Raw genomic sequence first — 14,217 nt, forward strand, 5'->3', positions numbered from 1 at the left:
TGTATTTCTGTGAACAGATAACATTAGATGACGAAGCAAAATGCCTGAATAACATTGTTTTCAACGGATCACTAAGTGGTTGCCAACAACAAACGGAGAAATACCTAGGCAAGGTAGTATATAAATATACTCATGCTGGAGTATTATATTCGTCATTGATAGAAGGATATGTAACTAAACTAGGAAAACATCACGAAGTCACATCGACGAAGGTAAATTTTGGAAATAGTTGTTCTTATTTCATTGAGTACAGTTCATTCGATAATTTAATTTTTGGACAATTGGCAATTCCAACGAAAAAAGTAATAAGCGTAAATAATAAACATCTAAGTTTGATAGGAAATTGGACGCTAAAGCAATTAAATTTGAGTTTACACCACGAAGAACTCAATAGTCTAGCGGAAAATTTGTTAAAACTAAAAGTGGATACTACTGTACCACTGTTAATAATCAAAACAAATTACATGATGTATGTAATAGCAGCCATTATATTAGTTTTAGTTGTTTCAGTCGTTGCTTTAATAGCGTTGTATTATAGATTGTATAAATCAATAAGGAAGTATAAATTGGAGAGCAATGAACCGTAATAATAATAACAATAACAATAATATCATTTAATGTCATACTGTATAAAATTTATTCAAGTTCTAGTGCACGGAAAATTCACGAAAAGTTTGTAAACAACGTTGTAAACAATAGAGTTAAGGATTGGTAAATTGTGAAAAAAAATGATGAAGACGAATGTAAACAAACACGTAGGAAGTGTCAGAAGTGTATACGAATCATGCATTCCATACTCATCAAACAGCCATCACCAACAGTAAACACCATCACCAAATGTAGGAATGAATTCAAGTAAAGAGAGTCTATAGTCTATAATAGTCCATAATAGTTCATAGTTCCCAACCGAATAGATTGTATTGTAATACGGTACCGAACGATGTACCATTTACGTTTTAGGTGTAAATAAAAAAAAGTGAAAATAAGGATAGAAATAGATGAGAATAGATAACCTAGATAGATCTAGGATAGTAACATCAAAGAAGGATAGATAAAGTCAAGAATGTTCAAGAAGGGATGAGGAAAATAAGCGCAGAAAGCAATAACATCATTAATAATAATAATAGAAATAGTTAATAATAGATAAAAATAGACAAAATAGAAATAGATTACTATTATGGTAGTAATAGGTAAAATATATACATAAATACTACGATTGTTTATAGAAAATAGAGAATAATGAAGTTTATTTAGTATTTACATTGTGAATTAAAGGGTTAAAATCTATGAATAAGCATAGATACAGCAAGAAATAGTTCACAAAGAGTATTGAAGAATGTTTAGTTTAAGTAGTAATAATATATTTAATAGTTAATTTTAAAAGTCCAAAAATTTTATAAGTTTTAGAAAAGAAAAGAAAAGAAAATAATATATTGCACTACAATTAGTAATAATCAATCGATATTGATTGAAAATAATGATTGGAGTTATTTATTTCATTGTTGTATTTACTTTGCAAGCGCTACGAGCAATGTTTATATGGAACTCATTATTCGTTTGCGTCAAAGACTTTCAGGGCGTTCTGAACGCCAAGAGGTGAAAACATGAACAGGACCCCGCGAGAGGCTAGAATTACTCTCCACTCCAGGCCTCAGAGAATACTGCAGACGAAAAACGAACAGTTCCGAGTGAACACGAAGGAATAAGAACAATTCCGACGGCTATCCAGCCAAGCACAGAATTTTCCATCTTCCACGTACAGCTAACCCCGAGCGTAAAGCAATGAAATATACTTTCAAAATTACAGAAAATATTAATATTAAATATAATTAATGATTTTTAATCACGTAGATGATTAAAATACGATTTAAATTATATAAATACGTACGTTAAAAGAAATATAAGTCTAAATATACGGAAATATAGTGGATATAATTTAGTACGATATTTAAGGTAGAAAATGACTGAAAACACGAGTTTTAAGTGTAAAACAAAGTCTACAACTTATGGTTAGATGGATTTTACACATAGTTAGTTTTAACGGTCATGCACGAGAATTACTAAGAAAGTAGCAAGTGTGCTAGACACAGTAATGAACAAAATGAGACTGCTTCAAAAACATGCGAATTATTGTCGCAAAAAGTGTAAGCAGACACAAGTTAGGAATATTAATTATTTAAATAATTATAATAAATGTAATTTTCTACGGATTTTAAGTAGGCCTATCCCGACTTTATCTATTTCTCGTCTATTTCAGATAATATCCAAAACGAAGGAAGTGGACATCGATACAATTATATTATTAACATCTACGATAGTTTTAGGAAGTGTATTAGTTGTAATAGTAATTATTACGTGTTATATTTTGGTAAGATTAAATAGGATAGAGAGAAAATACGAAAATAGTGTAAGAAATAGTAAAAATAATGTAAGATCGAATATAGATTTAGAAGTAAGTTGTAGAGATGAGTCTGAAACTTACGTACTTTCACAAGTTTCTCCACTCTATGCCACAATATTAAATAAGAATAAACCAACACTTAAAACTATATCACAAAGCACTCTTAACACTATTTGTAGTAATTTGCCAGATCGTAGTAAAGCAGATTGTAGTAAGAGCACTGAAACTGAATGCAAGAACACACACATGAGCCACATCACGAAAGAAGATGCACACACTAATACATTAATGGGACACAGTGAAACCACGAAAACCGACGTTTTTGTTGGAAATTTCGATAAACACGGAAAAACTAAGTGCCCGACGGACATCAACAAAGAATTTTTCTTCCCATGTGATGTCATTGTGTTGTAAAAACACAAGATTTTTGGCGAAATTAGTAACATTTTGTAGTGCACTTTAACAGCCAGTGTTCACGAAACCAAACCGACGCGCAAATGAATTTGTTGGAGCGGAAATAATCTTAACCTTGATTGAACTTTGCTGAACGCAGTTGCGAGCCAGGAACTGTCGCAGTGTAGTAAATTGCCCTACAGCAGAATTTTATTTCCCCAACATTAAAATTTTAGTGTTCAGTTTTGATGAAGAAAATAAAAACGATTATATTTTCAGTTTTTTTAGTGCTACGATTATAATATCAGTGTATATGTTTTAATCCTTTGTTAAAAAGTTTTGTCTTCTAGATTTTGAAGTGCATGACAATGGAAATAAACAATCATCATGCGTTACTAATACTGCCGTCACTCAGACGAATGTGGTGGTTTTCGTCTTATAAAAGAAATCCTATGACATTGGGTATTGCATTAGAAAACAAAAGAACTGAAAGCTGAACTTCAAGAACAAAGTGAAGAATTTGAAGAATATTAAGATAAGACAATACTAAAAGCAAAGTATGTATGTGAGAGGAAGAGAAAGAAATTAAAATTAAGCGATGGTCTTCATTGTTAGATGTCTCATATTAATTCGCAACGCTAAAGCAAACTTAAAACATCAGTATTAATCTATCGAAAAGGAACTACTTTTGGAGATACGGGAAGACCAGAACTTCTTGACAAGAAAGCCAGAAAGATTGAACACAAGCTAAATACAACTTTCTTACAAGACTGTCTATAATCTTTATTATAAATTAATTAGGCATGTTACAGTTTCGGAAGTATATCACTTCCTTCTTCAGACTACAACTCCAACTGAAATCATAAATAATATTATGATTTCTGTCTCAAGTACACTTAAGTACTGTATGTTATTGTTAGTAATAAACGTGAAGGTTTTTATTTTACATGCGTTCATTATTCATGTAATTTACAGTAGAAAACATTGCGATAAGACCGAGTAAACATATTGCTAAACCTAAAATCGGTTTGCATTTTACCTTAAACATGACCGGTTTTGTGACGTAAAAGGTAGTTAGAAATTTTTGGAGGCATGTTGAATGGAGACATTTTGTTTGGGTTGTGAACCCCAAACCATTTTTATATATGAAATTACTCAATGGCTTTAATATTTACCCAGTTTGTAATTTAAATTAATGCAAGTTTTGGGGGCGTAGAAAACGTAGCTTAGAAGTAATTAGAAATATGGGAGTAGAAATTTAAAGATAAAATTTGATAACAGAAATAATTTAGAATAAGAATTTAATGAATTGATGTTGAATAAATGAATAATTATAGAGCATTGTATGGATTGGTATGATTTAAAGATTAAAGAAGACAGTGCATAATTACTTACTTTTGGTAATGGTGATAAGCAGAACCTTTGATGGGTAGAATGACGGAGTAGTAAAACTAAAGCGTAATTTGATTTGCAGAGTTTTGACGTTAAAATATAACTTCTTATATTTGGAAGAGAACTCGGTAGTATTTATATAGTTTTTTGTTATGTTAACATTTATATATGTATATATATTGTGGCAGTATTCGTTTTTAAATCGAAAATTATGTCTAATAATTTTATTTTAATCAATGTTTATTTGTGTTGCAAAGATCGCGTTTTATAAAATAATAAGGTTAAGGTGAATAATTGTTACGAGTTAAGTTAATGCAAGCTGAGGAATATTATTATTCAATGGTCAGCGAAATGATGTAAATAAAATGTAAATAAAATGTTTCATTGAGAGTCTGCCAATGCAGGAAGACAATGCAGACAATGCGTCAATTCTTGCATAGGCCAAATACTGTACATTATGAAAAGAGAGATTGTAAGCTTTTGTGAACATTTCACACATTCACGGATATGAGGAAATTGCTTAGAATCGAGAAATCGGAGTGTGTCGAGAGTTGCAGTTTTTGAGTCTTGACACAAGGAAAGAATTTGTTTTTCCATGTGAAAGGGGGTCGCACGTGCCATCCAGCAGACGACAGGAGGAGGACCAAGTTGAACAAAACTGGGAGACGGGAGGTCTTCAGGAGAGTCGTGCACAGCCTTGGATCAGTCTTTAGGAGTCTACAAGATCGGTCTTTGAGTGTTTAGTCAAAGACAGCGGGACAGTCAACTGACAGTCAACCGACAGTCAACTTAGAATATCATATTCTATCTACGGAGAACATCGAGTCATCGTTAGCATTTGGGAGTATACCAAACTCAATGCTCGTCTACATCAATCACTAATTGGAAGTATCAACTTGGCGATACTACATCACCTCGATCATCAGTGGAGCGTCATCAGAAGATATCAGGTATGTGTTACTCCTATTCAGGGTTCAAAGGCTCAATACTCGACCGGCGATACTCGACTGGCAAATATTCCGATTATCCGTAATTAGATACATCACAACACTTACATTCACAATTTTATCTAAAAGAAATATAATTGTTATTAAATGATTGAAGTGAATGTTTTATTATAAGAATTAATCCCCAATTGGTATATGGAAATTTAGATAACCTCTCGCACATGTATATGAGATCATTCCCACTCATTCTAGATGGTGAGTGGAAGGCGCTCAGTATCACTCTAATAGCATCCCCAAATTAGGCACAGAGTGACTGGGTTGTCAATATATATATATATATATACATATATATTGTATATATATATATATATATATATATATATATATATATATATATATATATATTCATCCTCACGGCATTGTCAAGGCTCTATATTTGTATTTTACATTTATTATTGCAACCGGGTGTTACTGACTTCCGTATACGGTAGCCCGATCATCACCCTTGTTCTTCGCGCGCACAGTCATTCGAAGAACTGAAAACGTACTCTGTACACAAACAGTTTATGGTTGTGAACTCGGAAAGCCTGGTACTTCTGCTTGTCAAGGTCAAAAAGTGGGAGAAAAAAGGATGTGTAGAATGTAAAGAGGGTGCAACAGTGACGGTTGCTTGTATGGGAACATATTCATTTGTAGTTCGTGCACATTCCGCCTGTAGCGCTACTGTGGCACGACATATATTATAACTGTATAACTCTTGTACACCGCTAGTAGGTCTATTCGCGTTAGTGTCGACCGAAACTATGTTGTCAGCTCTGACTGCGATAAGGCACTGCCGTGCTGCTTTTCCTTCTCTTTTTTTCCCCTTTTCCATTTGTGAGACGCCAAACATGTTGTTTTTGCTTGTTGCACGCGCTGAACGTGTTTCGGGGAGCGAAGTATTTAAGAAGTTGACTACATATTCTTGTTTGCGATAGTTTTAAATTGGTTAACTGTTGAAAAATATACGAAAATAAAGCTGTACTTGTTAAGGTATATTAGTCGAGGACGTAGCTACTGACAGTGTTGATTACAGATTTTCTCGAGGAAGAATTTAATTACAGTAGAGGTGAAAAGGAGACGTCCATTTAGACAGCCCCCCCCCCTTATCAGACTCAATCGGAAATGGTCTCAATCGTTTGTACACCAATGTGCAGGCGAAATTTTCGTTTGTACACAATTAGGGGCGCCGTCAGAACGAAAACAAAGTGGGGGCTGTCTAAATGGTAGCCCCCAACAACATGTCCTATTCAAGCACAAATTGTCGCAATCATTTGTACATCGTTTCTACAGAAATGTGAAGGCGAAATTTTCGTTTGTACACAATTAGGGGCGCCGTCAGAACGAAAACAAAGTGGGGGCTGTCTAAATGGTAGCCCCCCACCAACAAGTCCTATTCAAGCACAAATTGTCGCAATCGTTTGTACATCGTTTCTACAGAAATGTGAAGGCGAAATTTTCGTTTGTACACAATTAGGGGCGCCGTCAGAACGAAACCAAAGTGGGGGCTGTCCAAATGGTAGCCCCCCCACCATGTCCACTTCAATCACAAATTGTCGCAATCGTTTTGTACATCGTTTGTACAGAAATGTGCAGGCGAAATTTTTGTTTTACACAATTAGGGGCGCCGCCAGAACAGAAAAAATTGGGGGCTGTCTAAGTGGTAGCCCCCTACCATGTCCAATTTAATCAAATTGTCGCAATTGTTCGTACTTCGTTTGTGCAGAAATGTGCAGGCGAAATGTATGTTCGCACGCAATTAGGGGCGCTGCCAGAACGAAAAAAATTGGGGGCTGTCTAAGTGGTAGCCCCCGACCATGTCCTATTCAATCACAAATTGTCGCAATCGCTTGTACTTCTTTTGTACAGAAATGTGCACGCGAAATTTTCGTTTGTACATAATTAAGGGCGCCGCCAGAACAGAAAAAATGGGGGCTGTCTAAGTTGTAGCCCCCCCCCCCACCATGTCCAATTCAATCACAAGTTGTCGCATTCGTTTGTGCATCGTTTGTACAGAAATGTGCAGGCGAAATGTTTGTTTGAACAAACTTAGGGGCGCCGCCAGAACGAAAACAAAGTGGGGAGCTGTCTGAGTGGTAGCTCCCCCCACGATGTCCAATTGAATCACAAAGTATCGCAATCGTTTGTACATTGTTTGTACAGAAATGTGCAGGCCAAATTTTCCTTTGTACACTTAGGGGCGCCGCCAGAACGAAAAAAATGTGAGGGCTGTCTCAATGGTAGCCCCTCCCATTTCCAATTCAATCACAAAATGTCGCAATCGTTTGTACATCGTTTGTACAGAAATGTGCATGCAAAATTTTTGTTTGTACATAATTAGGGGCGCCGCCAGGGCGAAAACAAAGTGGGGGGCTTTCTAAGTGATAGCCCAATCACCATGTTCAATTCAATCACAAATTGTCGCAATCGTTTGTACATCGTTTGTACAGAAATATGCAGGCAAAATTTTCGTTTGTACACAATTAGGGGCGACCTCAGAACGAAAACAAAGGGGGGGGGCTGTCTAAATGGTAGCCCTTCCACCATGTGCAATTGAATCACAAATTGTCGCAATCGTTTGAATATAGTTATAAAGAAATGTGCAGGCGAGATTTTCGTTTGTACACAATTAGGGGCGCCGCCAGAACGAAAACAAAGTGGGGGGTTGTCTAAATGTTAGCCCTCCCACCATGTTCAATTCAACCACAAACTGTCGCACTTGTTTGTACGCCTTTGTACATAATAAATGTGCAGCTGAAATTTTCGTTTGCACATAAATGTGGCCCCGCCAAAACGATAACAAACTATGGGCTCTCTAATTGATAGGCCTCCCACCATGTCGAATTCAACCACAAATTGTCGCACTTGTTTGTTACGGTTTTGTACAGAAATTCGCAGGCGAAATTTTCGTTTGTACACAATTGCGGGCGCGCCAAAACGATAACAAAGTATAGGCTACCTAATTGGTAGCACCCCCTACGTCCGATTCAAAAGAAAATCATCTCAATTGTTTGCACATCGTTTGAGCAGTAATGCGCAGGCGAAATTTTTTTTCTAAGCTATAAGATGCTTGGACAGAACGAAAAAAAAGGGGAGTTGTCTAAGTGCTAGCCCCACCATGTTCGATTGAACCACAAATTGTCGCGATCGTTTATACATCGTTTGTGCAGAAATGTGCAGGTAAAATTTTCGTTTGTATTAAATAATATACGGATGTGAGTATTTTTAATATCTGCGATCAACATTAACCGGTTTGAATAACGGTTGATGAGTTTCAAAATGGTTCCTATTGCACTAGTTGAAAAAAAAAATTCTTTTTCTCTGGCACACGGAAGAAAATGCCTGATTCTAATAGAACTTTTCACGTAGAATTCGAATCTGCAATCAGTTTTTCTCCATCACCCTCAGTTTTCCCGTGACAGAGGCGTTTTCGGAAAATTTCCCCTCAAATTTCTGTTCTTTTTCTTTTTTTTCTTTTTTTAAACCATTTTCATACTTGTAGCTTCGGTACCTTAGGTATATAAACGCACAAATTATATTGTATATTAGCCTGATTTATACTTAGTAAGCCCTCTAAGTTTCATAAGAATAGCATTATTCTATCTAGAGAAATAAACATATTTATATAAAAAATATGCTATGTGTACTGTTCATTTTACAATATTCATTAGTGCAGATAAAATCACATATAACTTCCACGAAAATTACAATATAAGCACGGTTTATATCTTATTGGATTTGAAATAAAACATATTTTCAATGATGTATACACCGTGTCACCATTTTATATCTACTTAATAAATAATACAAAAGAAGTGAGTGGTATCTTCTTAATAAATGTGCACTTACTTACCTCAACTAATATGTTTTAGTTGTCGACTTTCTTCTGTGTTTGGTTTCTGGAACATCTCTTTTAAGTGTCCAACAGTAATCAGCTAGCATTTTTGAACTACACTGTCACTGGTACCTCTTCTCCATGGAGGAAATGTCCTGATGAAAATGTTCCCCATACTCATCACTAACAGCACCAAGCTTTTCAGGAAAGAAATGCAGGTGGGAGTCTAGAAAGTGAACTTTAAGGGACATGTTGCAACCCATTTCATTGAATGATTGCCGGAAATCACTCACAATTTCACGGTAATTTGGGGCTTTCTTGTTTCCTAAAAATTTCTCTGTTAAACATTTAAATGGACACCAAGCTGCTTTCTCAACCAGAGTTAAGAGATCCTCAAATTTTTGGTCACGAATCAAACATCTTATTTGGGGGTCTACAAAAATCCCTAGCGTCACTAACCCGAGGAATTTTTTCCTTGAGGTAACAAGATCCTGCATTACTTTTGTCCATTGTCCTAACAAAGTTTTTGAAGAGCCCCAACTTTATGTGAAGAGGAGGTAGAATTATCTAATCAGGGCTCACCAGTGAGGAATAAACAGCATTCTTCTGTCCAGGAGTTAATACATGCGTTGGCCATTCCTTCTTGATGTAATGTTCCGCTTTGTTCCTGCTGTCCCATTCGCAGAGGAAACAACAATATTTCGTATAACCAAGCTGCAAACCCATTAACAAAGAAATGACTTGTAAATCACAGCAAACGGTCCACTTGTATTTCTCATACTGAATTTTTTCTAACACTATTTCGATGTTTTCATAGGTTTCTTTCATATTAGTTGCATAAGCCAAAGGCTCTGAAGGAAATTTGTTGCTATTGTGCAAAAGGACAGCCTTAAAACTAGTTTTCAAAAAGTCAATAAGCAATCTCCACTCTGTACTTATATGTGCATGTCCAAGTCTATCCATCACAGCACAGACATTATTACAATACACTAAATCATTTTCTTGAGAATAGTAGTTCTGAAACTCTGTATGAAGGTTTCGAAAAATACACACTTTAGTGTCACGATGGAGCAGATTCCAGCCTTAAGTTTAGAATCAAGAAGTTCTGTCTGTGTATTGGAGAGTTTTAAATCCCGTATGAGGTCATTTAGTTCACCCGGAGTTATCAGATGGGAATCCAATGTAGATGTGCTTCCTACATAAGTAGGATCATCATTTTCATTTGGAACTTCAATAGTTGCCTTAAGTACGTAATTCTCATTTACCGTAAGATGAGAAGGAGGTACCGGTACAGGTAATTCTGCACTGTGTGGAACTGGCCTAATTGCTGATGCAAATTAGGGTACTGTACTGTGTGGTTAGATTTACTGCTTATTTCTTTTATCTGTGTCATACAAAAGTAGCAGTCTGAAGAATGATCTTTTGGTTCCCTCCAGATCATCGGTACTGCGAAGTTCATGTTTCGTCCACCATTTGCCCACCCAGTCAGACGTTTCACGCAAGTACAACAAATGTAGTGAGGAACCCAGTTCTTATCCTGGTCTCCTACACAGCAACCAAAATATAACTGATAACACTTCCTCACAAGTGGAGTAAAACATCGACGTTGTGATTTAAATATCAGCTCCCCACATACATAACAGAAATTGTCCGGTTTATTTACACACTTCCTCGACATCTTGTATCCTGTAAGGTATCACACACATACATACATACACACACACACACACACACACACACAGGAATCTACACTCCATCAAATTCCCACAAAATCCCTCTAGACATTCCCTCATACAAAAATGGTGACATGGTGTACACATCATTGAAAACGTTTTATTGGAAGTCCAATGAGGTATAAACCGTGGTATATTGTAATTTTCGTGGAAATTATATGTGTTGAAGACCGACCCGACCCCACCCGTGACCCAAATTGACTGACCCGACCCGACAACCCGACCCGAGCTGACCCGATTGGCCCGACCCAAAGTGACCCGAGTGAACCAACCCGAGGTGACTTAACCCGACAACCGATCCGAGTGACTTGACCTTACAATCTAACCAGTTTGAGAGAGCTAGAACTTTACAAAACTGCCACCAGAAAAAAAAATGCTGACTAATTCTTATGCATAAACCATTGTTTCGGCTTTTTTTACTTGTAGTATAATTATCCTCCTCCTCCTCCTCAGTGTTCTCCCATTAATAAACAGGCCAGTTTCCGTGAACTAGGTAAGAAGCTTCCATTTTTGCGATTTCCCGCTAATATCTGCCTCGCAACCCAACATAAAGTACCACCCTCCTTATTACAATCTATCAATTCCAACCTTCTTACACACTCTCGCTCTCCTGATATCACCCCCTTTACTACATCCCTCAGAATGCAATCCCTTAGCAAGATCAAAACTTGTGATCCGTCCATTTTTCGCTTCCTTATATCGTCTAATATTGCTCTCGTCTCTTGCATTTTTTCAGCATTTCCTAATTCGTTTTCCTCTCTACCCTGCTAACCTTCTTTATTTTACTCCACATCCAAATTTCCAAGGTTAAAATTTAGGCAATCAAGTTCGAAAGTCAAAATAAAATTTGACTGAGTTCTGAAGACAAGTTCTGAAGGCTAAAATAATAAAAGTTCTGAAGACAACATTATTTTCTAGTAAGGAATGTATATAGAACTTCTTTTAATATTTTTTGCTGTGTAACAAACAACAATTTCATCACGTTAACATTCCGATTTTTCTATTTAAAAACAGCGTTGCTGTCTGATAGAATCATAAGGAACTAATTGCACTGAAATATCATTCTGTAGGGAATTACCTTTTATTTTTTCTTGATTAAATTATCTAGAAGATATTTGCAACGTTATATAAAATTAGCAAGTATTTTATTGCGGAGAAAGTCAAATCACTACCGCAATAATAATAATAATAATAATAATAATAATAATAATAATAATAATCTGAAGGTGACCAAGAAAGTTCTGTCTCTTTGTGGAGGTCTGTGTTCAATTGGCCCTCACACCGTGAGTTGAATGCGAATGGATATAAGGTGAAGGTCAGTTGTTGGACGAGACGAGACGAGACAGAATTTTCATGAAAGGGTACGAGATGAGACAGAGCTCTTTCAATAGAAACATATGCACTTTTCCAGACGAGACTACCTTCACGACACATTTTCGAAACGAGAATGCCCCAAACCAGGTTTCGTGAGCAACACTAGTAAGTATATCCAACATACTACTTGGTTGTGGCTGTTCAGATACACCGTGAACGTGCGTAAGGACTGAGTGAACATGGGGCCTTCACAGAGCGTCATAAGGGCTTGTTTGCTGTACGAGTTCAAATTGCTGCACCGCGGGGCGGAAGATATGACAGGCCTTTGGTGAGGGTGTCGTGACTACGCGGAGAGTGCAGTGGTATGACGGTTTAAGGACGGTGACGAAACACTCGAAGACGCACCACGTGCCGGAAGACAAACAGATGTTCAAAATAAAGATCTTCAGGCAGCAATTGAGGCGAAGACAGACATGTGAGGAACTGGTACTACCTTTCAGTGTAAGTGGAGAAACCATTCGGCACCACCACCATCAACTTGGGAAGCACTGCAAGTTGGGTTGATAGGTCCTACATGATTTGACTTGGAGCCAGAAAGCAACGCGAGCAAACACCTGTGTTTCTTTGGTGTCTCGTCTGAGGAAGGAGCAATTTCTGGACAGGGTGTTGACATGTGATGGGAAGTGGGTCCTGTACGAAGCTCCACGGCGCCGTCATTGTTGGTTAGCATCCCATGAACCGGTTCAAAAACAGCCCAAGCCAGCACTACGCCAGAATAAGGTTCTCCTGTGCATTTTGTGGACTGCTCGAGGCATCGTCCATCGGGAACTGCTACCAGCTGGTCAGATCATCAATGCAACTGTGTACTGTCACTGTGTACTGTCTGGATCCAGCAGTTCTGAATCGCAAAGGGGTCCTTTTGTTACAAGGCAACGCTAATCCCCACGTGGCTAAAATGACCCAGTACATCATTCTACGCCTTGGATGGAAAACACTATTGGATCCGCCATACTCCACGGACATTGTACCGTCCGATTATCACCTGTTCCATTCCTTGGACAATCACCTTAGAGAACGCCAATTCAAACAGCTAGAAGAGGTTCAATATGCACTTGATACCTTCTTCACTTCACGTCCCACCAAGTTCGACTGCGATGGAATCCATGGCCTTCCAGAACGTTTTCAGAAGGTCGTCGAGGCTGATGGAGACGATTTTTGATATTCCAGGTACGTCTTAGGTTACATACCAATGTTCGAAGGTGTTGGTGAAAAGGCGGCGGAACTTTCTTGGGCACTCTTAAAGTTATAATAATAATAATAATAATAATAATAATAATAATAATAATAATGTGTCCTGCCCAAAGGCAGATGTTTGACCCGAAGGTCCATGGGTATTGATTCCAGCTCGTACCAAGTAAGTTTTCTGGTGGACAAACCCCATGTGCATGGGTTTTCTCGGTGTTCTCCCATTTCCTCCCACTTTCTTCATTCAACCACTTCAATTATTTCTCATCATCACTGTCTCTCTTAGCGTTGGTGTATAACGTGGGACGTTAACTAGATATTTCCTTTCAATTTCACTTAATGTGACATTTAACTTGACATAGAAACGCAGAAAGGAAAAAAGTCAGTAGTAATATTAATTACAATTACAATACCAATTAGTTAATATAGGGTAAAATTAAAATTTTATTACTATTTCACCTTCAATTAGTCACATTTATCATTCATTCACCAACTTCGAATTGAATTCCACAACAAAGCTCTTTATAGTATTCCGTATAGAAAATAAGTGAAGAATGTGACGACCCGACCCGAGTGACCCGACACGAGCTAACCCGACTGACCCGACCCGACAACCCGACCCGTAACCCGACCCGTTTGAGAGCACTATCAGAGGGGTACTATTTACAGTACAATTTATTTTGTATGGTTTAGCATACTTTAAGGCTACCATACTTTTTGAAAACAGAAAAAACGGGACATCTTACAAATTAGTAGTAAATATTGCATTTTGTATTAATTTTATCTTTCGAATTTTACTACAGTATCGCACTAGTTATACAACTTAAAATAATGTATTAATATAGTCCATACTCAGTGGCGTATTTAGGGGGAGGGCTTCCGGGCTCAAGCCCCCCACCGAAATCTTACTTACTATAG

This window comes from Thermobia domestica, chromosome 4 (assembly GCF_964235325.1).
Source record: "Thermobia domestica chromosome 4, izTheDome1.hap1.1, whole genome shotgun sequence".
In the NCBI taxonomy this organism is placed as follows: domain Eukaryota; kingdom Metazoa; phylum Arthropoda; class Insecta; order Zygentoma; family Lepismatidae; genus Thermobia; species Thermobia domestica.